The sequence below is a fragment of the Apodemus sylvaticus genome, chromosome 17 (assembly GCF_947179515.1).
Source record: "Apodemus sylvaticus chromosome 17, mApoSyl1.1, whole genome shotgun sequence".
NCBI lineage: Eukaryota > Metazoa > Chordata > Mammalia > Rodentia > Muridae > Apodemus > Apodemus sylvaticus.
Window position 1 is genome coordinate 39,821,411 of NC_067488.1, and position 25,790 is coordinate 39,847,200.

A 25,790-nucleotide genomic window follows, 5' to 3' on the forward strand; every position below is an offset into this window, starting at 1 on the left:
CTATGGTGCTGCAAACCCCTTCATCTCCTTTAGTCCATCTCTAACTCCTCCATTGTGGACCCCACACTCAGTGAAATGGTTGGCTGTGAGCATCCAACTCTGTATTTGTAAGGCTCTAGTAGGTCCTCTCAGGAGAGAGCTATAGCAGACTCTTTTCAGCAAGCCTTTCTTAGCATCCAAAATATTGTTGGAGTTTGGTGAATGTATCTGAGATGAATCCAGAAGTGAGACAGTCTCTGCTTTGCACTTTGTCTCCATATTTCCTTCTGTGAGTATTTTGTTATCCTTTCTAAGAAGGACCAAAGCACCCACACTTTGGTCTTCCTTCTTCATGAGCTTCATGTGGTCTATGAATTGTACTTGGGTATTCAGAGCCTTTGGGCTTATATCTACTTATCTGTAATCGTGCACCAAATGTGTTCTTTTGTGATCAGGTTACCTCACCCAGGATGATATTTTCTAGTTCCATCCATTTGCCTAAGAATATCATGAATTCATTGTTTTTAATAGCTGAGTAGTACTCTATTGTGTAAATGTACCATATTTTCTGTATCCCTTCCTCTGTTGAAGGACATCTGGGTTCTTTCCAGCTTCTGATTCTTCTAAATAAGGCTGCTGTGAACACAGTGGAGCATGTGTTCTTGCTCTATGTTGGAGCATCTTTTTGGTATATGCCCAGGAGTGGTAAAGCTGGGTCCTCAGGTAATACCATGTCCAACTTTCTGAGGAACTGCCAGACTGATTTCCAGAGAGGATGTACCAATCCAGTGATGGGTATGCAATACCACCAGCAAAGGAGACGTGCTCCTCTTTCTCCACATCCTTGCCAGCATTTGCTGTCACCTGAATTTTTGATATTAGCCATTCTGACTTGTGTGAGCTGGAATCTCAGGGTTGTTTTGATTTGCATTTCCTTGATGACTAGTGTTTTAAATGAGCTACTTTAGGTTGCCTCTTAGAGATTTTCTCAAGGAAACAAAATAAAATAAAACAAAAATATTTTATGTATACAGTCCCTACAATGAGTCTACCTCATCTACCCCTTGGTAAAATGGACTCAAATGGACCTCTATGTATTCTAAAATTATACTTAAACATACTGTGGTATTGTCTTATCTGTGTATCAATTCACTAAAGTTCTCAGTGAAAAGGAAAATGTCCAAGCCTAATGCCACATCTATAGAGCCAAAGTTTATAGATTCTAAGCTTTATAAAATGGATCTGAGTAATATTCGTGTTCATGTCTTGCATACACAAAAATTTTAAAGTTTGTGGCTTCTATAACAATCCTAACATCACAAAATTTTAATTTGTAACCAAGTTGTTTGCTACATGCATATTTATAATTTCAGAATTTAATTTTGTATTTAGCTTCTTCCCTAAAGTGAAGATTAAACAAAACATTATTTGAAAATGCAGCCATCCAGCGGAAAATGCTGCCAAATTCTTTATATTATCAATTATCACAATTATACTATCAGCAGAACCTGCAACTATGAAGCAATTATACTAAAAAACTAATGGACAATGTGCTAATTGTTTAGGTGGTTCAGATGAGGGGATTTTTCCATTTTTTCTTTATTCTTTTTTTCCTTAATTAACTGATTTATCAGTAGAAATCATAACTTTGACATGATTATGATCCTAAATTTGATTTTGCTTGACAAATTCCAAAATAAGGCATGAGAAAAATGCATTTTTTTGCAAATATGTTTTCTGAAAACTAGTAAATTTTTTTTTGCAATAGCTTCTTCCAACGTGTTAATGCATTGTGAAGGATATGACACAGAATAACATCTCCAAGGGAAATTTCAAAATATGATGGGATTCACAAGGTGTGCATGCATGTAAAATCATTGTCAAGGTTTTGGATATATTCCCTTCCATGAGTTCCTTTTTCCTTTGATAATTCACCATCTTTTCTTATGTGTTCCACTATGTTCTCTAGCCAAATGCTGGTCTTCTCTTACCATAATTAAATTTTCATTTCCTACATTTTCTTTACTTAGAGATATGAACTTGATGCCTCACTTTGGGTGAGAGTTCTATTGTGCGTGTCAGAGATGCTACCTCCGTCAAAATCAAGTAAAGACTAATTATATAAATCATCTCATGCTTGCAGAAACCATCAGAGGCATCATTACTAAAAAGCTGAAAGGAACAGAAAAAGGGGCAAGATTTGTGTTAAGAGTACACTATCAGATTTCTCTATAAGAGGGGTATTACAAATATTCTGTCATGAACCAGATATGAACACCATGTTAAGAAAAGATTATTGCTCCAAAAGTCCCATGGAAAAAGTATGGAAAGAGATTTTGACTGGCTCCAAAATAAGCAAAGAGTAAGTACAACCAACCCAAATAAGAATGGTTTATCATGTCAAGAATAAAGTAAGGGTTAAGACATATGGGATGTCTTTCTAAAGATGAATTACATTTTAATTATTTACCACAGATCAAGCATTGCCAATATATAGAACAGAATTTCATAACCAGCCAGAGAAGAATTGTCAGACCACCATCCTGCTTTCCTCCATTAAACATAGGAGGTTTTGGTTGCTGTTATTGATGCAACGAAAAGCCACATATCTAATAGTATTTTATTTTATACAACTTGTTAGTTTATGTTTCTAGGGGTTATCATCTGAAACGATTTTCAGCAAAGTAAAGGGAGTTTTTAACAAGCTGCAATGCTTTCAGGCTTTCCAGAGAGCAATGAGTTTCCTGGTCTTCCAGAGGAGGAGGTCCACTTGCAGTTTTTTGTTTGGCTTTGTTCCACACCATGCATTCCAGTAATGTAAGATCAAGTCTTCTTCAAGCCCTCTATCTGTTTCTTCTTATTCTACTTCCATCATCTACATCTCACAAACATGTGAATACATTGAGCTGCCAGGGAATACACCTTAATTCAATTTAATTTTGAGGTCAGATAATTAACACCTTTAAATCACCTGGACTAATTGTCTCAGCAGTTGCAATCAGGAACTGAAAACCTGGAAGATTCCTGGAGGGATTCTGGTCCACTGATAAGAATGGAATCCTGGAAATGTTCTTTCTCATATCAGTGTAGACAGCAGCAGAAGCAAGAGGGAAGTACTAAGTATCAAAAGAAAATGATCTTCCTTTGCCCTGTCCCTTTTTATTTGAACTAGTACCAGAAAGTGTCACTGTATTTGTGGTAGGCCACATCAAATAATGAAATCAAGACAATTCCTCAATTGAGGATTCCACTTCAGATAATTCTAATTTATGGCAAGTTGGCATTAAACCAACCATCAGCTAACCTATTTTCTGTGGCACTAGACATGGACATATTGGGGAAGTAATAGGATACTATGTACTACAGAATGAACCAATAAGATTACAAAAGTCTGGAAAAGAAAGTTATAATTCTAGATTAGAGTGGAAGATGCTAGTGTACTCACAATGCTAATGGCAGTCTTCTCTCCAAAGGTAGGTATCACTTTTGGTGACTCTCTGAGCACTGGCTAACAACTTCCTTTAGTGTAAGTCTAGGTATGAATACCTTTTTTAAAAAAAAGTTTTGGAGATTTTCTATTTCTATTGTTCTTAGATATGTGTGTCTTGTAGTTGTTTTATTAATCAGTAAGATAATCAACTTACTTTATTTGAAATTATACCAATAAGATCATGTCCTTTAAATGTCATTGGCAATATTTTAAAATTTGAGATTTCATTGAAACATGATATCTTCTTCTAACTTCTCTTTATAAATTGTCAGAAAAGTGGGTACCACATGTAGACAATGTTCTCCTACACAATTATACTGTGGCTATTTTTGATGCCTCAGTGGTGCTCATTTGCTTTGTTGTAACAGACATTTCATACTCTCATAGATAGATAGATAGATAGATAGATAGATAGATAGATAGATAGATAGATATAGTAGATAGATAGATAGATAATAGATAATATATCAATTCATATATATATATATATATATTTGCAAACATGTTTTACATTTGATGAAATGATTTATAAAATTTGAGATTTAATGAGTTAAGGTATTGGGAACACATCCTCGTTTCACTTCTTATTGCTTTTATAAAATTACACAGATAAAATTTTCCACTAAAGCTGAATAATTGGTCATATATTAAATGGGAAAATAATGTCTTCCAAAATGGGTTGCAGTGGAAATTAAGACAATTGTCATATAAATCTTATGGAATAAATCAGGCAAATTAATAATATTATATTCAATAGAAAAGTGACTTTACCAGCACCCATAATTTTGAATAGTATTGTCAAAGATTTTAAAAAACAATTGACAATAAATGGTTTTATTTATTGCATAAATATACATGCAATTTCCATCAAAACCTTCAAATCTGGATTGTCATGAAATTTAAAAAATGGAAGTATTTCTAAAATTACTTGTTTATTTTACAGAAAGATGATAGAGGCTTTTAGAAACAACATGTCTACTCAAATCAAGACAAGAGATGCATGAGGAGTCTCTCCTTTTTACTCTTCTATTTACTATTGTGCTGAGAGGAATAATTTGTGAGACTCATATTCATAGTGAATATTGTTGCAAAATATTGAAATAATGATTCAATAAGAAGTAGGATCTTGACAGTATCATTTGTTTTTATTGTTCAACTAAGCCAAGCTGTACCATATTGTATTATTTTTCTGCTTTTTTTTTATGATTCATTATAAAGACCCACACATTCTGAGTTTAGAAAGTGTGATGGGTTGTATACGATTGGGTCAGGGAATAATCCAATTTGGAGGTGTGGCCTTGTTGGAGTAGGTGTGTCACTGTCTGTGTGAGCTTACCCTAGTTGCCTGGAAGTCAGTTTTCTACTAGCAGCCTTCAGATGAAGATGTAAAACTCTCAGCTCCTCCTGCACCATATCTGCCTGGATGCTGCCATGTTTCTGCCTTGATGATAATGGACTGAACCTCTGAGCCTGTAAATCAACCCTAATTAAATGTTGTCTTTTATAAAACTTGCATTGGTCATGGTGTCTGTTCAAAGCAGTAAAACCCTAACTAAGACAGAATTATTATTTACATGTAAGATCTTATGTAATTAACAGTTATCCTATAAGAATTATAAATGATGGGAACACAAAACTGAAAACTTAAAGGAATTGTGGAAGTGCATAGCTCATTTTACATATTAAAAAAAAATATATTGCCCTGCAGTGGTGGCCTTTAATCCCAGCATTTGGGAGGCAGAGGCAGGCAGATTTCTGAGTTCCAGGCCAGCCTGATCTACAGAGTGAGTTCCAGGTTAGCCAGGACTACACATAGAAACCCTGTCTCAAAACACCAAAAAAAAAAAAAAAAAAAAAAAGAAGAAGAAGAAGAAGAAAAGAAAAGAAAAAAGAAAGGGAAAAAATTGGAGAAGTGGATTGATAAGTATTGGAGAAAGGAATTGAAAAGACACAAGTAATAGAATGTAATTAAGCTCCAGGTCATCTCCTTTGTCCATTTCCCATCCCTGGATCACCCTCCATACCAGTCTCTGCTGGCAGTAGGTTCATCAATAGATCCATTTGACAAAAGTTAAAATTGTAGTGTAAATAGATTCACTATTCAGTGAGTACTTACTCCTGGCTTATTATTGTCTTTGGCATGCATCACCTATGTGACCCTCAATCCCATTTGTGATGTAAGTATAATAACTTTTATTTTACAGGAATAAAACATAGAATAATATATAAACAGCATTCAGAAACATGTTGTTGGTAGCAGAATCAAGACACATGTCTCAAACCTTTATAATCATAAAGACCACAATAAGTCAGCTAGCTCCTAGATCTTGTGCTTAATTTCCTTTAAAATATATTTGTTAGCTCCCCAAGAGCAAATGGCAAAAGCAGTCTTATAGTTGGATTTCAAAAGAGTTGATTTATTAGAATATTTCTTTGACAGAGGAAATCTGTATCAACAGGGCATTGCAGTTAATATTTTAGTAAACATCAAAGAACATCCCGTTTTCTAAGACAGATACTTCAATTATTCAATCTTAGCAAATATATCGTCTTTTGACAACTCAGAGTAAAGTCCTCCTGGACTTTGGCTTCTGACAAAGGGATCTGTCTCAACCAACATGCTCCTTGCATAGCAAAAGCTAGAACTAATATCAAGTTTTGGCAAGGATAAAATTGCCTGGGCTCCATACATCAGTCAGAGTCCTGTCAAAGCTCATTCTTGCCCAGCATCCCCCATGTCATCTGCCAAAAACAGTGCATTCCTATTTATTTGAAAGCGTTGCTTTTCTCATCCGAGACATTATTCCCAAGAACAGTATTCCCAAGAACAGTTCATAACAAGATATATATATATATATATGTATGTATGTATGTATAAATATATTGAAATGAGTATATATATACTCATATAGTATATATATACTATTTAGTGTATATATATGTATAAATATATTAAAATGAGTATATATATACTCATATAGTATATATATACTATTTAGTGTATATATATGTATAAATATATTAAAATGAGTATATATATACTCATATAGTATATATATACTATTTAGTGTATATATATACACACACTATATGAGCTTTTAGAGCTGAGGTGGCACACTACTGCTGATAATTCTTCCTCCCTCCCTTGCTCCCTTCCTTCCTTCTTCCTTTCCTCTGTCTCTGTCTCTCTGTCTCTCTGTCTCTCTGTCTCTCTCTCTCTCTCTCTCTCTCCCTCTCCATTCCTTTTGTCTTTCCTATCTTCTTCCTTCCTTGATCCCTTTCTTTCCTCTTATGTTTTACTTATTAATTTGTTTCATGATATTCCCACACTAACTTTGAGAACAGGCAAGTATTAAAGTCACAGGATAAGAAGAAGACAGAAATCATTATCCCAGAACCTCAGGAAAATATATTATACATAGAGCAGTGAGAAGCCACTACTCAGATACAGGAGTGTACCATTAGTAGGAGGGAGGAGACAATGCAACTTTGTAAGTTGTAATATAGTTCATCCTCCTGCCATTCTATTAAAAATCTTCTTGGGGAAACATACTAACAAAATCATAAAGGCCATGTTTCCTGGAGAGAGACACTATTTAATAAAGCAAGAGATTGAAGCATTCCTGTTTTTCTTTTTTTTTAATTTTCTATATTCTTTGCTTACATTCCAAATGATTTCCTCTTTCCTGGTTCCCCCCCCCCCTCCCTATAAGTCCCATAAGCCCTCTTCCCTCTGCCCATTCCCCAATCAACCCCCTCCCACTTCTCTGTTCTGGTAATCCTCTACATTGTTGCATGAAGCCTTTCCAGGATCAGTCCTTCTCAGAGAGTGAAGGTCATCTTTCTAGGCACTTGAGGTCTATAAAAGCCAGGACTATTTGATTTAACTGGAATTTCCAGATGGGTAAAGTACTGATCATGGATTTCCCCAAGTCTCCTCAGAGGAGCCTGGCATGGATGTAAGTAAATTTATTTTCTCTGCTTGCATCACTTCCTAATGGTGCTGCTATCTATGCACAGCATACGCTATAACTCTGTGCTGTAAGAACTAGTGTATGAATTTCTATTGTGGAAAAAGAAATATGGAACACAGAGTTTGAAATCCCACATTATTTTTCTCCATGTGTTGAAGTTAAACATTATAAAGGAATCATGGTTTGTATCTCTTTTTAATCAACAAAGTTTATTTTCTATCAGATGATTTATTTGTTGAATAAATATAATTTCTTTTAGAAAGATGAGTAAAAGTATTCTCAAGTATGCTTTCTGAAAGCCTTCTTTTGTTTTCATGATCCACTAGAATTTGGAATCCAGTATTGATATCAACACTTAGTTCACCTATTATTAGAGTTCCTTAGAGAGGGGTTTTTATAATGGACACTACATGTAAGACCTGCCTGACACAAGATTTATCTTACTAGTTATAGTTAATGCTTAAACTGTACTCATTGTGTGGTACATTCTATAATAAGGTTATCACATATTGCCACTCAGCTCTAATAAGACAGAGTGGTGTAGGTTCTTTATTCTTCATTTCAAAGATAAAATGGAAATGACTTAGAGAGTAAAGCACAAGAGGTAGTGCTAACCATAGCAGCCATACTAAATAAACTGGTACACACTTGCTGTGACATAGGCTTTATCCTATAAAAACTTGCTCAATGCTCATGACTGCTTATAATTCCCAGATCACATACAATACCTTAAATGGGACTAAATAATGCTCTAAGATATGAACAAAGTTTTCCAAAATCTCATTCTGGAAATTTATAAATAATAATGAGAACTCATAATATAGGAAACAAAATTGAGTGAGGAGTGGATCTGGAAGGACTTGGAACAGGAAAATGCATTGAATGAAATTCTCAAAGAAATGAACAAAGAACTAAATAAATTATGATATATTCAAGTAATGAAAAAGCAAACATCAACAACAAAAACTCCAAGGCCTACATAGATTCCATTATAGAAACTTCTGTGATATGGGATAATTGTTTCCTTTAATTTGTGTGGAAGTGTGTAGTTCTATATGAGCCTATGTGAATGCCAGAAGGGGGCAACAGGTCTGTTGCAGCTGGAGTTACAGACCTGTGTGAGTTATCTATGATGAGTTCTGGGATCCAAACTCTGGTCCTCATGATGGAGCAACAAGTCCTCTTAACTACTGAGCCATCCCTCCAGTCCACCACTAGTATCAGCTTTGATTTGCCCATGTATTGACACACTGCAGACACTCAGGGATCACTCATTTTAATTTCTCACCAACATCAACCCAATAGCAAGCATGCATTGATTGAGGTTATGCTGGCAGATATTAGAGAAATAAATAAAGAGGTTACCCCAAATGCTCCTAGCATGGGGTGTGACTTGTGGTTCTAGGCAGCTATTTTGTTTGAGAGATCATAAAGACTGGATTTCTTTTCTTACTTACAGTATTGATTAATGAATTTGATTTAACTTTCGACCAACTAAAGAGAAGCATTTAGTGAAGCAGTGAGGCAAACTCATTATACTTCAAGTAAATGGTCTTCCTCTGCTACACAATGGCAAGGTTTTATTCTAATTAGAAAATAGTTGCTTCAGAGAACTAGTGGATTCTACAGGCTCTTTTCACACTTTCAATGTGAAATCACTTAGTGACACTGGAGAGGTCATTGACATTTATCAATTTTACGTCTTCATGCTGCACACTGAGCCTCCACTCCTGACACCTAACATGCATTTTGTTATTGCTATTGTTTTTATAAACAGACATTTCCTTATCTCTAAACTAGTTGCCTTGTTAAATTTGCCCATAGATTATTCTCAACCTTCAGGTCCTACTGGCCTATCAGGAATGTTTGCCCTTATCTGATCCTGGGAAGCATTTTACCTGTGGCAATTTCTTCCTTAATATATATATATATATATATATATATATATATATATATATATATATATATGTATATATACATATATATATATATATATATATATATATATGTATATATACATATACATATATATATATATATATATATATATATATATATTTGTTGTTTTAGAACATCATGCTATAACTATAGTCAACAAAGTTAAATATAAAAATGAAGGTGACATTCTCTTTTATTTATTTTCTTTCATTTGTGATTAACTTTAGATCATTTTGGCAACCTACACAGGACATGTTTACAGTTGACATTTGTTTTAAACTATTCCAAAGAAAAATATATAAATGAACCTACTTTGGGACTAATAAATAATATTTCATTTTATATTTCCATTGTTAGAGTGAGGCAGCAAGGACTGAAGTTTTGAAACTAAACAATCTTAAGAATAAATTATAGAAGGATTTGGGTTTTAAAAATAAACCTTTAAAGAGCACAAGTATATTCCATATATAGTATTCTAGTTTCCTGTCTAAGACAAAATTGATGTAGACTTGTACAACCATGCGTGGTAAATGTTCTAACAATCTTTCACACAATAGTATGGATAAATTTCTAAAATATATCTTTGTAGAACTCTATCTTTCTTATATACCTAGTACCCAATCCTTAGCCTAAAGATTTTCTGTTTTCAGTGTATGTCTATCTCATAAATTACATCATAAATATTGACCTGCCTTATTGACTACCTTTTGCAGCTAATATGATGCACTGCTAAATAAAGCTATCAGGTAAAGTAGCAGAGTCAACATGCTCTACTCAGACATCGAGAAATATGGCCAGTAATTAAATGCACAATTGCTCTCAGGAAAAAGCTGCTTCGTACTTGAACTTCAGATTAAGAGTATCACAACATAAAATCTAGTAAGAGGTGGATGGGGAAGATAAAGAGAACAACTTAAGATGATTTAATATTGATTTTATGGAGAGTGGCATTTCTCAGAACCACAAATTTCAAAGCTTCATGCCTCCACTTTCTAGAGTATCCATTCTAACAGGACCACATGTCCTGCTATATACTGCATGCTTCCTCAAAACTACATGTAGAAATCTATAATGAAATCGTAGAAATTTACAATCTTTTGGACCATATGCTTTAACAAACTGTCTGTCCACAAATGTATGATGGTTTGATGATGTGTTTTAATGACATATCAGTTGTCCCTATTTATATTTTCATTTTGGTGTGCCATAGTCAAAAGATTCAGTCTTGCTTTTTAAGAAGTAAAAGAAAACCACATTTAAAAATTATTCCTCAATGTCTCTAGTTTCTATCACATTGACCTTGTACTACTCTCTACATGTCAAATTACTTTTTATTGTCTGTTCAGATTTTTCAAATTTCATTTTCTTCATTTTTGTCTGGAGATAAGACCTAGGAATGATAAAGTCAGACAATGTCTTGAAAATCCCTTGACCCATCAACTTTCCAGGAAAAGATGTGACTATGAACAGTAATGATTGCATTAGCAGAGGCAGCTTTCAGTTTTACTCATAACCTTGTCTGTAACTTGCATAAACAGTCATACTTTTAAATTAAAGTTAGAATCCCATGGAACACTATATAGATCATTATGCCAACATTTGTTTTTATGTTTTAAGCATATTGTGTGCTGTCTCTTTTGAAACTATTCATAATTTTTACCCTATTTAAAACTTCTTCTTTTCCTTAATTTCCAAGAATTCTAGAACTTATACATCCAATTTGGTTCATACATCACTTTTGATAAAATAAATGTCCTTGAAAACATAGCCTACGTGAATGTACTGACTTCTCTTTGTTGTTCTTGTTTGTATTCTAAAAAGAGGGTCTGATTCTGTAACTGGGACTATCCTGGAAGATACTTGTATAGCCATCCATATTAGTCTCAAACTTGTGACAATCCTTCTTCAGCTTCCAAATGCTGTGGCTTTCATTTAAACTCACTTTGGCACTTTGTGCCCAATGGAAATACTACCTTTCAATTACTAAATAATTGCCCAGAACAGTGTTTCTCAGTCTTCCTAATGCTTCAAGCCTTTAATATGTTGTGGTAGCCCCAGCCATAAAATTATTTCATTGTGACCTTATAACTGTGGTTTTGCTACTCTTATGAATCATATTGCAAATATTTGATATGCAGGATGTCTGATATGCAACCTCTGTGAAAGAGTCATTTGACCTCCAAAGGGGCTGGTCTAGAACAATATAACCCATATAAACTTTTTATGTTCTAGCTTTCATTCAATAGCTGTAGAACATTCAAGACTGAAAGCAATTTGAAGAAGCATGTGTTTATTTGGCTTATACATTCAAGTCATAATCTGTTACGGAGGGAATCCAGAGCAGGAATTCAAGCATAGTAATTGAACTGGAAAAAAAAATGAGGTAGGGGAAGTTGCTAACAAGTTTGCTCTCTAGCTTGTTCCCACATTCATAGAGCTGAGGAAAACATGCCCAGGGATGTCACTGCCCAAAGTATTTGTTTCCTACATTTCTTATTCTTGAATATTGGAGGGATGATATGAATGCATTTATAGAAACAAAAAAAAATGAGTAACTTTCCATTTTCTTTGAAAATATTCTTTTAGAAAAAATAATTATTGTTGCTGAGATTAACCTAAGTAATCATCTAACTTCTGTCTCCTTAGTACCCAGGGCTGCAGGGTTGTGCCATCACATTCAGCTGGAGAAAAAAATTTCTTAGAACACACAGTGCTGTGGCCACAAGTCAGTGTCCAAAGCCCTGTGGTCAGTACCCAGGATCTCACAATTCTTAAAAACATTTAGCTATTGGTCATTTTAACCTCATATTCATGTGACTTTACCCTTGAATTAAACTATGCAAAACCAATGAGTTATATGATATATAAGTTCTGAGGCATACACTTCACAATAATTATCTCTATTAGACAATAATATTTTTCATTTAGCCAATAATCTTTTACATATGTTTGATATATATGATAGCATGTTTAGATTAAAGAAACTTCTGTAGTTTGAAAGTCATAAGGCATATGGAGAAATGATATAATTTATAATTGTTGTTATAGACGAGGAGGAAGTAAGAATATTATTCTTTTTATTCATTTACATTTCAAATGTTATACCCCTTCCCAGTTTCCCCCCTCCCTGAAAACCTCCAACCTGTCCTCCCACCCCCTGCTTCTAAGAATATGCTCACTAATAAGGAAAGAAGTAACCCATACTATTTATAATGCAGGAAGGAGTATATTCCAGAATATTCTCAGACCTCTCAATACAGTGTGACTGTAGTCCTGTCTCCATACCAACTATTGAATGTATTTATTTCCCCTCTGGTTTGTAATAAAATGAGCATTTATAGTATTTTTTGCCAAATGATTCTTATTGTCTAAATAACCATATGGTACATTTAAGCATAAACAAACAAACAAAAAAACAAACAAATGCTGAATCGTGTCTAAAATGGAAAGAGGTAGCGATTAGGCTGCAAAGACTATTCTGTTCTTTTGGTATTTCCCAGAAATAGCTTTCATGTTGGCATTCATTCACTGGAAAATATAATTAGCCCTTTCTGAGATCCTCCCACCATACTGTTCAAAGTGACAATTCACAGAAAAATAAACACCAAGCTCAGGCTATGTGAACAGTACACAGTGATAAAACAGCACAAAGCAGTGTTTGGGCATTCCTATTTATAACTGTACATGTGTTCATTTATTGGAATGCTATATGCCTTAGGCACTATGCAATACATGTGTGAGACTAGAGGACTGCTTTGTAATGGATTTATCTCCTTAACTATTAAGCAAGGATCTAAAGTATAGATGATAAAATAATCAATAAATAAATAATGTAATTACTAATTAACTTAGATAATTATTCCATTAGCCATTGGTTGCTTATGTGATGCCATTAATATATACACAGTTTTAGTCAATATTTGGGACTTGGTAAGCAAATATTTCTGAATGAGCTGTGAGTATCCACTGTAGGCTTCAGTAAGCATTGATCCCCTTCACTTAGCAGTAGCAGTATCCCATCTAATTCTACCATAGGCCCTTGGAACTGATTCTTAAACACACAATTACACCCTCTTTTAACTAGAAAGATGCCTATATAGGACATGATTCCTGGTAGTTCCTCAGTCTGATGGCCTTCTGAGATAATGTCATTGAATAGCTTCATTAGTGAATATAGGTCAAGCATACACTTGGCTAAGAGTCAAGAGAGCATCTTCATCCAGTTTAGATGAAACCATAATCCTCCTAGATTAGGAAAATCTCTGATTTCAAGACTGTTGCTAGGAAACATAAGAGAAAAGATGTGCTCATCTACCTCTGCTAGCAATTTTTAAATGAAAATAACAATACATAGAATAATGATGTTAATGATAATAGCCAAGTCAGATGAATGTGTAAGAGATTGCAAATCCATCATCTCTGTAATTGCCAAGCCACTGAACTCCCTGCTTGAATGATACAAAACCACAAAAGCATTTTCAAATATTGTTAAACTTAATCCTTATTTGTATCATTAATATTATATTGTATGGAATAAAATAGAAACTGGAGATTTATTCAAAGAAAATTGTTTTAAAAATCAGGTTTGATTATGACCTAAACACCATCTAACACAACCATTATCCCATGTCTGAATTCAGCCTTATCATCAAATACATTGTCCATCTTTTGTCTTTTATAAGACTATCCATGAGAATGTGTGCAATTCATTTTACTTGCCTGTTCTCTAAATGCTAGAAAAGCAAGCAAATAAAACCAACAACAAAATAGAATTTCATTATCAGGCTAGCTTCAAAAGTCACACTTTAAGCCCTCTGTGATTATTTTGGTTAAGAATAAATTCAATATATTAAAAATACAGAAGAAAAGAAATTCAAACATCAAGTTATGAACCATTGAAGAACACTGTGAATAAATTTGTCAAATACATAGTGACAGAAGGGTTGTTTGTTTGTTTGCTTGAATGTTTTATCTGCTCATCTCTGTGCCACATGCATGTCTGCTGCCAGTAGAGGTTAGAAGAAAGTGTCTGATCTTCTGGAATTGGAGTTACAGATGATTGTGGACCTTGATGCAGGTGCTGGGAATCAGATTTTAGTCATCTGCAAGAGTAGACGCACTACTGAGCCATCTCACAGCTTTTAGTGGCAAACTTAAAACACAGAGATAGAAGTACACACATGTAGAAGATCAAGGTGTTCTAAGAATAGTAAGAAACAGTTACAGCAGTCTGTGAAAAGAGGATATGGCCTTAGAAATTACAGAACCAAAAATTTGAGTTTGTTTTGTAAAGGCCCCCACAGCTAAGGAGGGAACTGTCCCCTAGTGACTCACACATTCGCAAATACTAATAAAAATGCTTGAGCTACTTCTATCTAAAACTGGCTGTTCCTCAGAAACTAGTGTCCTTTAATATTAAAAAGATGAATTCTGGAAGTGGGTGGTTTCTAACTTAAGTGTATTCAAAAGCATTGTGAGCAACATTGTCTCAGGGCTGTGTGCTATAACTTTGTCAGAAAGCAAATATTGAAATTTATCTTCTCTGTGACAGAATCATTCTGCAGTGATCACATTAGGCATGTTTATTCGTACAGGAGTATAGGGAGGGTAGTTGCATTGAGGGTTAGAGTGCCAGATTTGGTATTTATCTAACGTCATAATTTTGTGAGTTACAGGTAATCCCTACACAATGGAGTGCTCAAGTCTAATCATTATGTAGCATGACTTAATCCTGCCATAGGAAGCAAGGGCTTGGATTTGTTTGTGGAATCTAGCAACAACTCTGGTTGCAATTACATGTAAATAGAAAACCTATCTTATTTTCTGAATGGAAAAATAAGATTACCACCAACAGGGTAATTATAACCGTTTCAATTGTTATTAGGCACAAAAATAACTTTTATTTCTGGGTAGGTGAAGTATCATTGCTCACATAACAGCCCTATCAAGAATGTTATCATAAAGAAAAGCTTCCCCAGATCAGGGACTACAGGAATGAGTTGGACAAACTGGATCATAAACCACTGTTACATATCATGCAGTTGGACATCCAAAATAAACACAGAAACCTATTTTTCTAACAAAATAGGAAACCTGCTACATTCTATTTCCATAAGCTTGTGGCTACATGAAGATGTTGATCTGTCACTGTTAATAGAGCAACTGTCCCATTAAATGTCCTGGACTAGATTCTACAAATTATCTGTGTATATCCATACAGACTTGCATAATACATATATACAGGCATAAAAATAATCTTTTATTTCTAGGTATTTTTAAATGAATGCATTTTTGTATACAGATTAATACTCATAAATACATGCATAGATTGTCCATAAAAAATTTAACATAGGACTCTATCGAGTGAGTGCTTTATGTGAGCCACATTCTTTTTTTTCTTCATGCTTTGGGAAGGTTAAATATTTCTCAAACTTAAAGTAATTGATTTTTTATTAGGGAGCTTATAACAAAGCCTCCTATAAATGGAGAGACATCATAAAGGACATTATTAGAAGCACGAACAGCTGCTGTGGAGCTATTCTATGTTTGACACCAGTGGTTTGTATTTTGAAGTTTAAATAATAATTTACTCCCTTGTGAAAACTAGGGATAGTATCACAGGATATTCTAGACAACAAGAAGATATTGAAAATGATGTGGAGAAGTAGAATGAGGGAAATGTGGCAGAGCCAGAAAATCCAATGTAACTGTGATGTCATCCCTGTGTAGGAAGCTTTGTCATCTCAAAGATGTGGGTTATGTGAGGATTGAAGCCTCATTTCATATTTCACAAAGATAACTGGGTACTCAGCCATCCTGTCTTGAAGGAAGAAGATGAGCAAGAAGATGAAGTTGTTGCTTCCCACAGAGTCAGCTGCTTAGAAGGAGTCAAATCACACCCAAACTGTATCTTATTGAATAAGTTTAATTACAAGCTAGATATGTGTGGTTTTATTTCTTTTTTATTTTTATTTATTTTTTATTTGTTTTATTTTATTTTATTTATTTATTTTTGGTTTTTTCAAGACGTCGTTTCTCTGTGTAGCTCTGGCTGTCCTGGAACTCACTCTGTAAACCAGGCTGGCCTCAAACTGAGAAATCCACCTGCTTCTGTCTCCTAAGTGCTGGGGTTAAGGGCCTGCGCCACCACTGCCCAATGTGGTTTTAACTGAGTATTATTTATTAGATATTTGCTTTATTTACATTTCAAATGATATCACCTTTCCCCATTACCCCTCTGAAAATCCCCTGTCCCATGCCCTCTTCCCCTGACAACCCCCTTCCCCCCAATTTCCTGACTTACATTCCCCTATCTGGGGAATCGAGCCTTCATAGCACCAATGGTCTCTCCTCTCTTTGATGTTTGAAATGGTCATCTACTGCTACATATGTTGTAGCTGGAGCCATGGGTCCCTCCATGTGTACTCTTTGGTTGGTGGTACTGGATGGTACATATTATTGTTCTGCAAGCAGGGCTGCAAACCTCTTCAGCTCTTTAGATCTCTTATCTAGCTGCTCCCTTGGGGACCCTATATTCATTCTATTGGTTGGCTATGAGTCATGGGTATTTTGATCCACTTTCCAACAAGGGTCAAAGTATTCACACTTTTGTCTTACTTCTTCTTGAGCTTCATTTGGTCTGTGAGTTGTATCTTGGGTATTCAGAGCTTTAGGGCTAATATCTACTTATCAGTAAGTATATACCATGTGTATTCTTTTGTGATTGGGTTACCTCACTCAGGATGATATTTTCTAGCTCCATCCATTTGCCTAAGTATTTCATGACTGTATTGTTTTTAATAGTTGAGTAGTACTCCATTGTGCAAATGTAACACATTTTCTGTATCCATTCCTCTGTTGAGGGACATCTTGGTTCTTTCCAGCTTCTGGCTATTATAAATAAGGCTGCTATGAATGTAGTGGAACATCTGTCCTTATTCAATGTTGGAGCATCTTTTGGTATATACCCTGGAGTAGTACAGCTGTGTCCTTAGGTAGTGCTATGTCAAATTTTCTGAGGAACCACCAAACTGATTTCCAGAGTTGTTTTTCCAGGTTGCAATCCCACCAGCCATGGAGAATTGCTCCTCTTTCTCCACATCCTTGCCAGCATTCTCTGTCACCAGAAGTTCTTTTGTTGTTGAGAATAGTTTTTTGCTATCCTTGGTTTTTTGTTATTCCAGATAAATTTGGAAATTGCTGTTTCTAACTCTATGAAGAATTGAGTTGGAATTTTTGGAGGGATTGCATTGATTCTGTAGATTGTTTTCGGCAAGATGGCCATTTTTACTATATTAACCCTACCAATCCATGAACATGGGTGATCTTTCCATCTTCTGAGATCTTCTTCAATTTCTTTCTTCAGAGACTTTAAGTTCTTGGCATACAGATTTTTCACTTGCTTGGATAGAGTCACACCAAGGTATTATTTGTGACTATTGTGAAGGGTGTCATTTCCCTAATTTCTTTCTCAGCTGCTTTATCCTTTGAGTAGAGGAAGGCTATTGATTTGTTTGAGTTAATTTTATATCCAGCCACTATGCTGAAGTTGTTTATCAGCTTTAGGAGTTCTCTGGTGGAAATTTTGGGGTCACTTATGTATATCATATCATCTGCAAATAGTGATACTTTGACTTCTTCCTTTCCAATTTGAATACCTTTGACCTCCTTTTGTTATTTAATTACTCTGGCTAGGACTTCAAGTACTATATTGTGCAGGTAGGGAGAGAGTGGACAGCCTTGTCTAGTCCCTGATTTTAGTGGGATTGCTTCAATTTTCTCTCCATTTAGTTTGATGCTGGCTACTGGTTTACTATATATTACTTTTACCATGTTTACGTATAGGCCTTGAATTCCTGAACTTTCCAAGATTCAGGAATCTTTTTATCCTGAAGAGGTGTTGGATTTTGTCAAATGCTTTCTCGGCATCTAGTGAAATGATCATGTGTTTTTTTTCTTTGAATTTGTTTATATAGTGGATTACATTGATGGATTTCCATATATTGAACCATCCCTGCATCCCTGGGATAAAGCCTACTTGATCTTGGTGGATGATCATTTTGATGTGTCCTTGGATTCAGTTGGCAAGAATTTTATTGAATATTTTTACATCGATATTCATAAGGGAAATTGGTATAAAGTTCTCTTTCATTGTTGGGTATTAGTGTGGTTTATGGATCAGAATAATTGTGGCTTCATAAAATGAGTTGGGTAGTGTTCCATCTGTTTCTATTTTGTGGAAAAATGTGAAGAGTATTGGTATTAGGTCTTTTTGAAGGTCTGATAGAACTCTGCATTAAACCCATCTGGTCCTGGATTTTGGGGGGGGGGTTGTTTGTTTGTTTGTTTTGTTTTTGGGTTTTTGTTCTGTTTTGTTTTGTTTTTCGGTTGTTTGGAAAACTATTAATGACTGCTCCTATTTCTTTAGGAGTTATGGGATTGTTTAGATCATTTATCTGCTCCTGATTTAACTTTGGTACCTGGTATCTGTCTAGAAAACTGTCTATTTCATCTAAATTTTCCACGTTTGTTGAATATAGGCTTTTATAGTAGGATCTGATGATTTTTCGGATTTCCTCAATATCTGTTGCTATATCTCCCTTTTCATTTCTGAGTTTGCTGATTTAGATACTGTGTCTTTGCCCTCTGGTTAGTCTAGCTATGGGTTTATTTATCTTGTTGGCTTTTTCAAAGAACCAGTTCCTGGTTTGCTTGAGTTTTTTGTATAGTTTTTGTTTTGTTTTGTTTTGTTTCTACTTGGTTGATTTCAGCCCTGAGTTTGATTATTTCCTGCCATCTACTCCTCTTGGGTATATTTCCTTCTTTTTCCTCTAGAGCCTTCAGCTGTGCTGTCAAGCTGTTAGTGTATGCTTTTCCCAGTTTCTTTTTGGAGGCAGTCAGAGCTATGAGTTTTCCTCTTAGCACTGTTTTCATTGTGTCCCATAAGTTTGGGTATGTTGTGCCTTCGTTTACAATAAATTTGTAATGTAAAGTTTAAAAAAAGGACTTAAAAGTCCCTAATTTCTTTCTTTATTTCTTCCATGACTACGTTATTGTTGAGTAGAATGTTGTTCAGTTTCCATATGTATGTGGCCTTTCTGTTGTTTTTGTTGTTATTGAAGACCACCCTTTGTCAGTGGTGATTTGAAAGTTTGCATGGAATTATTTCAATTTTCTCGTGTCTGCTGAGGTCTATTTCATGACTGAGTATATGGTCAGTATTGGAGAAGGCACTGTGAGGTGATGAGAAGAAGATATATTCTTTTGTTTTAGGATAAAATGTTCAATAGATATCTGTTAAAAACATTTGGTTCATAACTTCTGTTAGTTTCACTGTTTCTCTGTTTAGTTTGTGTTTTCCTGATCTGTCCATTGATGAGAGTAGGGTGTTGAAATCTCCCACTATTATTGTGTGGTATACTATGTGTGCTTTGAGCTTTATTAAGTTTCTCTTATAAATGTGTGTGCCCTTGTATTTGGAGCATATATTCAGAATTGAGAGTTCATCTTTGATGAGTATAAAGTGTCCTACCTTATCTTTTTTGATTACTTTAGGTTAAAAGTCTATTTTATTCGATATTAAAATGGATACACCAGCTTGTTTCTTGGGACCATTTGCTTGGAAAATTGTTTACCAGCCTTTCACTCTGAGGTAGTGTCTGTCTTTGTGCCTGAGGTGCGTTTCCTGTATGCAGCAAAGTGTTGGGTCCTGCTTATGTGTCCAGTCTGTTAGTCTATGTCTTTTTATTGGAGAATTCAGTCCATTGATATTAAGAGATATTAAGAAGAAATAATTGTTGCTTCCTGTTATTTTTGTTATTAGAGATAGAGTTATGTTTGTGTGGCTCTCTTCTTTTTGGTTTGTTAAAAAAAATATTAATTTCTTGCTTTTGCTAGTGTGTAGTTTCCCTCCTTTTGTTGGTGTTCTCCATTCATTAACCTTTGAAGGGCTGGATTTATGGAAAGATATTGTGTAAATTTGTTTTTGTCGTGGAATACCTTGGTTTCTCCATCTCTGGTAATTGAGAGACTTGCTGGGTATAGTAGCTGGAGTTGGCATTTGTGTTCCATTAGGGTCTATATGACATCTGCCCAGGATCTTCTGGCTTTCATAGTCTCTGGTGAGAATTCTTGTGTAATTCTGATAGGTCTTCTTTTATATATTACCTGACCTTTTTCCCTTACTGCTTTTAATATTCTTTCTTTGTTTAGTGCATTTGGTGTTTTAATTATTATGTGATGCAAGTAATTTCTTTTCTGTTCCAATCTATTTAGAGTTCAGTAGGTTTCTTGTATGTTCATTGGCATCTCTTTAGGTCAGGGAAATTTTCTTGTATAATTTTGTTGAAGATATTTACTGTCCCTATAAGTTGGAAATATTCACTCTCTCCTATACCTATAATCCTTAGGTTTGGTCTTCTCACTTTGTCCTGGATTTCCTGGAAGTTTTGGGTTAGGAGCTTTTTGCATATTATATTTTCTTTGACTATTGCGTCAATACTTTCTGTGGTATCCTCTGCATCTGAGATTCTCTCTTCTATCTCTTACATTCTGTTGTTGATGCTTGCATCCATGACTCCTAACTTCTTTCCTAGGTTTTCTATGTCCAGAGTTGTTCCCCTTTGTAATTTCTTTATTTTTTCTACCTTCATTTTTAGATTCTGAATAATTTTGTTAAATTCCTTCTCCTTTTTGGTTGTGTTTTCCTGTAATTCTTAAAAGGCTTCTACCTGTTTACCTGTGTTCTCCTATATTTCTTTATGGGAGTTATTTATGTCCTTCTTGAAGTCCTCTATCGGCATCATGAACTATTATTTTAAATCCAAATCTTGCTTTTCTAGTGTTTTAATGTATCTAGGACTTGCTGTTGTAGGAGAATTGGCTTCGGATGGTGCCATGTTGCCTTGATTTCTGTTGGTAGCATTCCTACATTTGCCTTTCACCATCTGATTATCTCTGATGTTAGTTGTTCCTTCTGTCTCTGGCTGACACTTGTCCCTTCTGTGAACCTGAAAGCCTGTCTCAGTACCCTTGCGGGACTGCTTCTCTCCTGGCACACAGTGCTGTGGTGCCGTCAAGCTACTGGGTACAGGTGGAGCTTAGATGGACCCTGTCCTAACTTCTCCTCTAGTCCTCTGTTCCTTGTACTCCTGGCTATCCTCACCTGCTCAGTTGCTGGAGAGAAAATGGTGGCCTCACCTCTAAACCTGGAAGTCAAACCACTCCCTCCAGAGCAGTTCTCCCCTGGTGAGATCAGTGCATAGAAGGCCTTAGAGCTGCCCAGCTCCTGGGTACAAGTGGAGGCTGGACAGACCCTGTCCCAGCTGCTTTGCCACTTCTGTGTTCCCTGTGCTCCTGGCTGTACCCTACTGCTCAGAAGCTCGAGAGAAAATGACTGTGTATTTTCTTGTTATGGATAAAACTAAGAAACTACATGAAGTAAGAAATTGTAATAAGCCATGAACTTAGTTAGCAGACTGGAGCAAATGCTTTCAGATAAGTGACAGCTCTCCAGAGCACCTCTCATGGGTATGGCATTATCAAAGCAGGAAAACCCAACCTACATTTCACCTTGTCATCATGTCAACAGCAAAATAATGACTTTCTTGTCTACAAATTTTGAACTCCATATTTTTATCTTAAAATATTTCAAATGTTTTAAATACTTTCCCGTTGTCAAGCAAATATTGAGTGAATACATGTAGTTCAATGTTATATCTGTCTAAAACAAATTCCCCATGGTACTATGGTACAGTACAGACCTGATCAATTCATGCAGAAAGCAACCTTGTGTCCCATGAAAAGGACAGTTTTTTCAATATAGTTATCCATATAAGAAATTCTCTAGTTTAAGTAAAACATATAAGAGTATACAAAGAAGATGATCTAGAGCATACTAATAATTTCATTTGCAACCTTTATATTCACTAGAATATAATTTTCCTATATTATCACAATATATTTTTATATTAATCTTAAATATTTTATTGGACACAAAGACTACATAGTTTTTTGGTTACTTTTCTCTTGCTATGGCAAATTACCATGACCAAAGTAACTTACAAACAAGGCATTTACTTTAGGGCTTACAGTTCCAGAAGGTAAGAGTCTATAACCATTATGGGGTGGGGGGGGGGACATGGCAGCAGGAAAGCTGTCAGGCAGTCATAGCAATGAAGTGCTATCTAAGAGCTCACATCTTAAGTCATGAGCAAAAGACTTTGGGAAAGTAAGCTGGGAATGATGTATGTTTTTGAAACCTCCAAGCCAACCATTAGTTTCATACCTTCTCCAACAAGGTCACATATCTTTATCTGTCACAAACAGTTCCACCAACTGAGGATCAAGCATTCAATGATATGAGTCTTATGGGATCATTCTCATTCCAATAATTACAACGGTAAACTGGGGTAACCGATTCATTGTTGCCTTTCAGAGTTTCTGGACACTGAAGGAACATAGTATGTAACAGGATCATCTTAGTCTGGAACAGAACCATCCAGAATTCCAGACATCACCTCTTCCCCAGGTGAAATTTTATGAAGAGGAAAACACTTTTACTTTTTATTGGTAATATTCTTGAGATCTGATTCTGCTTTTTCTTGTACACTGAGCATAGTTCATATAAGTAGAGGGACTGTAGCATCTACAGATAAAGGCATAGTTCTCCTCTATACTTTATTGCCCTTGCATTTTTCACCTTCATAGGAAACCTGATGTTTTCTCTTTCTGACTGTGACATTTATCCCTCCATGGTAATTTTCCCTTCTTACTGTTTTTTATATGTTCAAATTTTTCCCTCCATTAAAACATTGCTTCCCAAAATGGTCTTGACACCATATTTACCTGTACCTAGAATAGTCTGCTTTCTACTTCCAACCTAGGTTGTTTTATGTGGTGTGAGATGTCTGTGTGTCTGTGTGTGTGTGTGTGTGTGTGTGTGTGTGTTATTGTTGTTGCTGCTGTTGCTGTTGTTCCAGAGTATATATGCATGCTCTCATGCATGAGAGCTAACAAGACACATGTGCAATTTCCTATGGAAGCCAAAGGGTGGCATCTAGTGTCATCTCCTTTGGTCCGTCTCCATCTCATTCATCAAAGCAAGGATTCTCACTTGAATTAAAAAATGGCCTAGTTAGCTAGTCTAGCTAGAGAGATTGCTCTGGAAATCCCCCCATATTTACCTTCCAAGTACATAGATTCCAGGTGACTGGTATGTCTGGCTGGCATTTACATAGATTCTAAAGATATGAACCCAGTCCCTCACACTTGGATACCTAGTGCTTTATCCATTCAGTATCTCCCCATCTTTCATGACTGTATTTCTGTTTTTACATTATTATGTTCCCCTTTCTCCATTCACCAGTCCAACTCACTGGGAGTCACATAAAATTCTCTGTGAGTGAATGTACCAATATCTACTATATTATCATGTCAAACCCACAAGTTTTTCATTGCTCAGGGTTGTTGGTGTATAAATCACCCTCCAACCAATTGATTACTCCCTTCCATTGAAATAAGTTGGCTGCCATAAATTTTGTGCTTTCAGTCTTTTTCGTTTCCTCATGTTGTTGTTGTTTTTCCCAATAAGCTATTCCTACTTACTTGATTCATATCTGTTCCCAATAGCTTATCATTTACTGGTGCCTCTCATGCCCTCTACTCCCACTGGTAATCTTGACCACATCACAGCCTTTATCAACACCTAGTCATAGGTTGAAGCCATATTTTAAAATCTGCCAATATTCCTAACTGTTGCCCTCTTGATGAGATTTTTCTTTGTCATAAGTCATGTAAAATTCAGGACATTGAAACAAAAACTCCCCAGTTTCAACCAATATGTCCAGTATTTAATGACTAATATTTTCACACATTCACTTAAGCAAATAATATTTCAAGTATTTCCTATTTCCACCTTCTACTCAATCTCTAAAACCACTTTATTGAGTTCAGTCCTTAAGTACTTTCTGTAATTTCTCCAAAGCTAAAGCTTGGCAGTTTACATTATCATTTTCTCTCATTTGGATGCTGCAATTTTCTGCTAATTTGACTATTCTCATTTCTTTTTCAATTTGCTAGTCCTCCCTCCTCTTCACCCTTCCCCTAATTCCATCAGTTCCCCCAAAAGACAGCCAAGAGGATGTAATCACAGCACACATTCATACTGACTTATGACACAAAAATGTCTTCTCCCTGCCCTGAAATGAAGATGAAACTCAATACAGCTATGACTCTGATTCTTCCTTCCTCCTCTCAATGTACTGCATACCACCTTCCTTACTTGTGAGGATGTTTCTTTACTCAGTCTGTAAGATCCAGTTCAACGTTTTTGAGTCACAGAACATGATGTTGGTATGTGCTTACCCTGCCTCCCACTGCACCTTATCCCTTCTTTCTACTTTAACCAGATAGACCTTTGCTAACATTAATGGACTTCACTGATGCTCTTCATTGAACAAGTTGCATCATTACACAGAGACATAGCAAGCAATACTTCTATTATAGATAAAGACAAGACAGCCACTCTTTTTTTTTTTTGATATATTCTTTATTTACATTTCAAATGATTTCCCCTTTCCTGGATACCCCTCCCAAGTCCCATAAGCCCTCTTTCCTCCCTCTGTTCCCCCATCCACCCCTTCCCACTTCCCTGTTCTGGTATTCCCCTACACTGCTTCACTGAGACTTTCCAGAACCAGGGGCTACTCCTACCTTCTTCTTGAACATCATATGATATGTGGATTGTGTCTTTGGTATTCCAAGCTTCTAGGCTAATATCTGTTTATCAGTGAGTGCATGCTATGAGTGTCCTTTTGAGACTGGGTTACCTCACTTAGGATTATGTTCTCCAGCTCCATCCATTTGTCTAAGAATTTCATGAATTCATTGTTTCTAATGGTTGAATGGTACTCCATTGTGTATATATACCACATTTTTTGTATCTATTCCTCTATTGAGGGACATCTGGGTCCTTTCCAGCTTCTGGCTATTATAAATAGAAGACAGCCACTCTTAAATGGCATTATTTGTTGCCATGTGCATATTTCAGTGGCATCAAAGTATCAAGGAAGCATATTCCATCCTATGGAAAAGCATGGTCCTGGCATTCCCTTCCTGCTCAGTTTTTCCTGAGGAAATATCAACACACTATTCTCATTTATCTTATCTATTCCTGAATGGCAGGAGTTCTTGAAATTCACCAATTTTCTAAATGATAGGAATGCCATTGTTCATGCTAGCTTTGTGTCCAGGCTGTGCCTAGTTCCACTGAGTAGCTTCTTTTATCATTTCAGACATGATCATATTATATAATATTATATTATCATAAGACAAGAATCATATTATCTTTAACTACAGCTTCTAAAGTGAAGCAATATTCCCTCTATGGAGTGAAATTTTGTACTGGATTA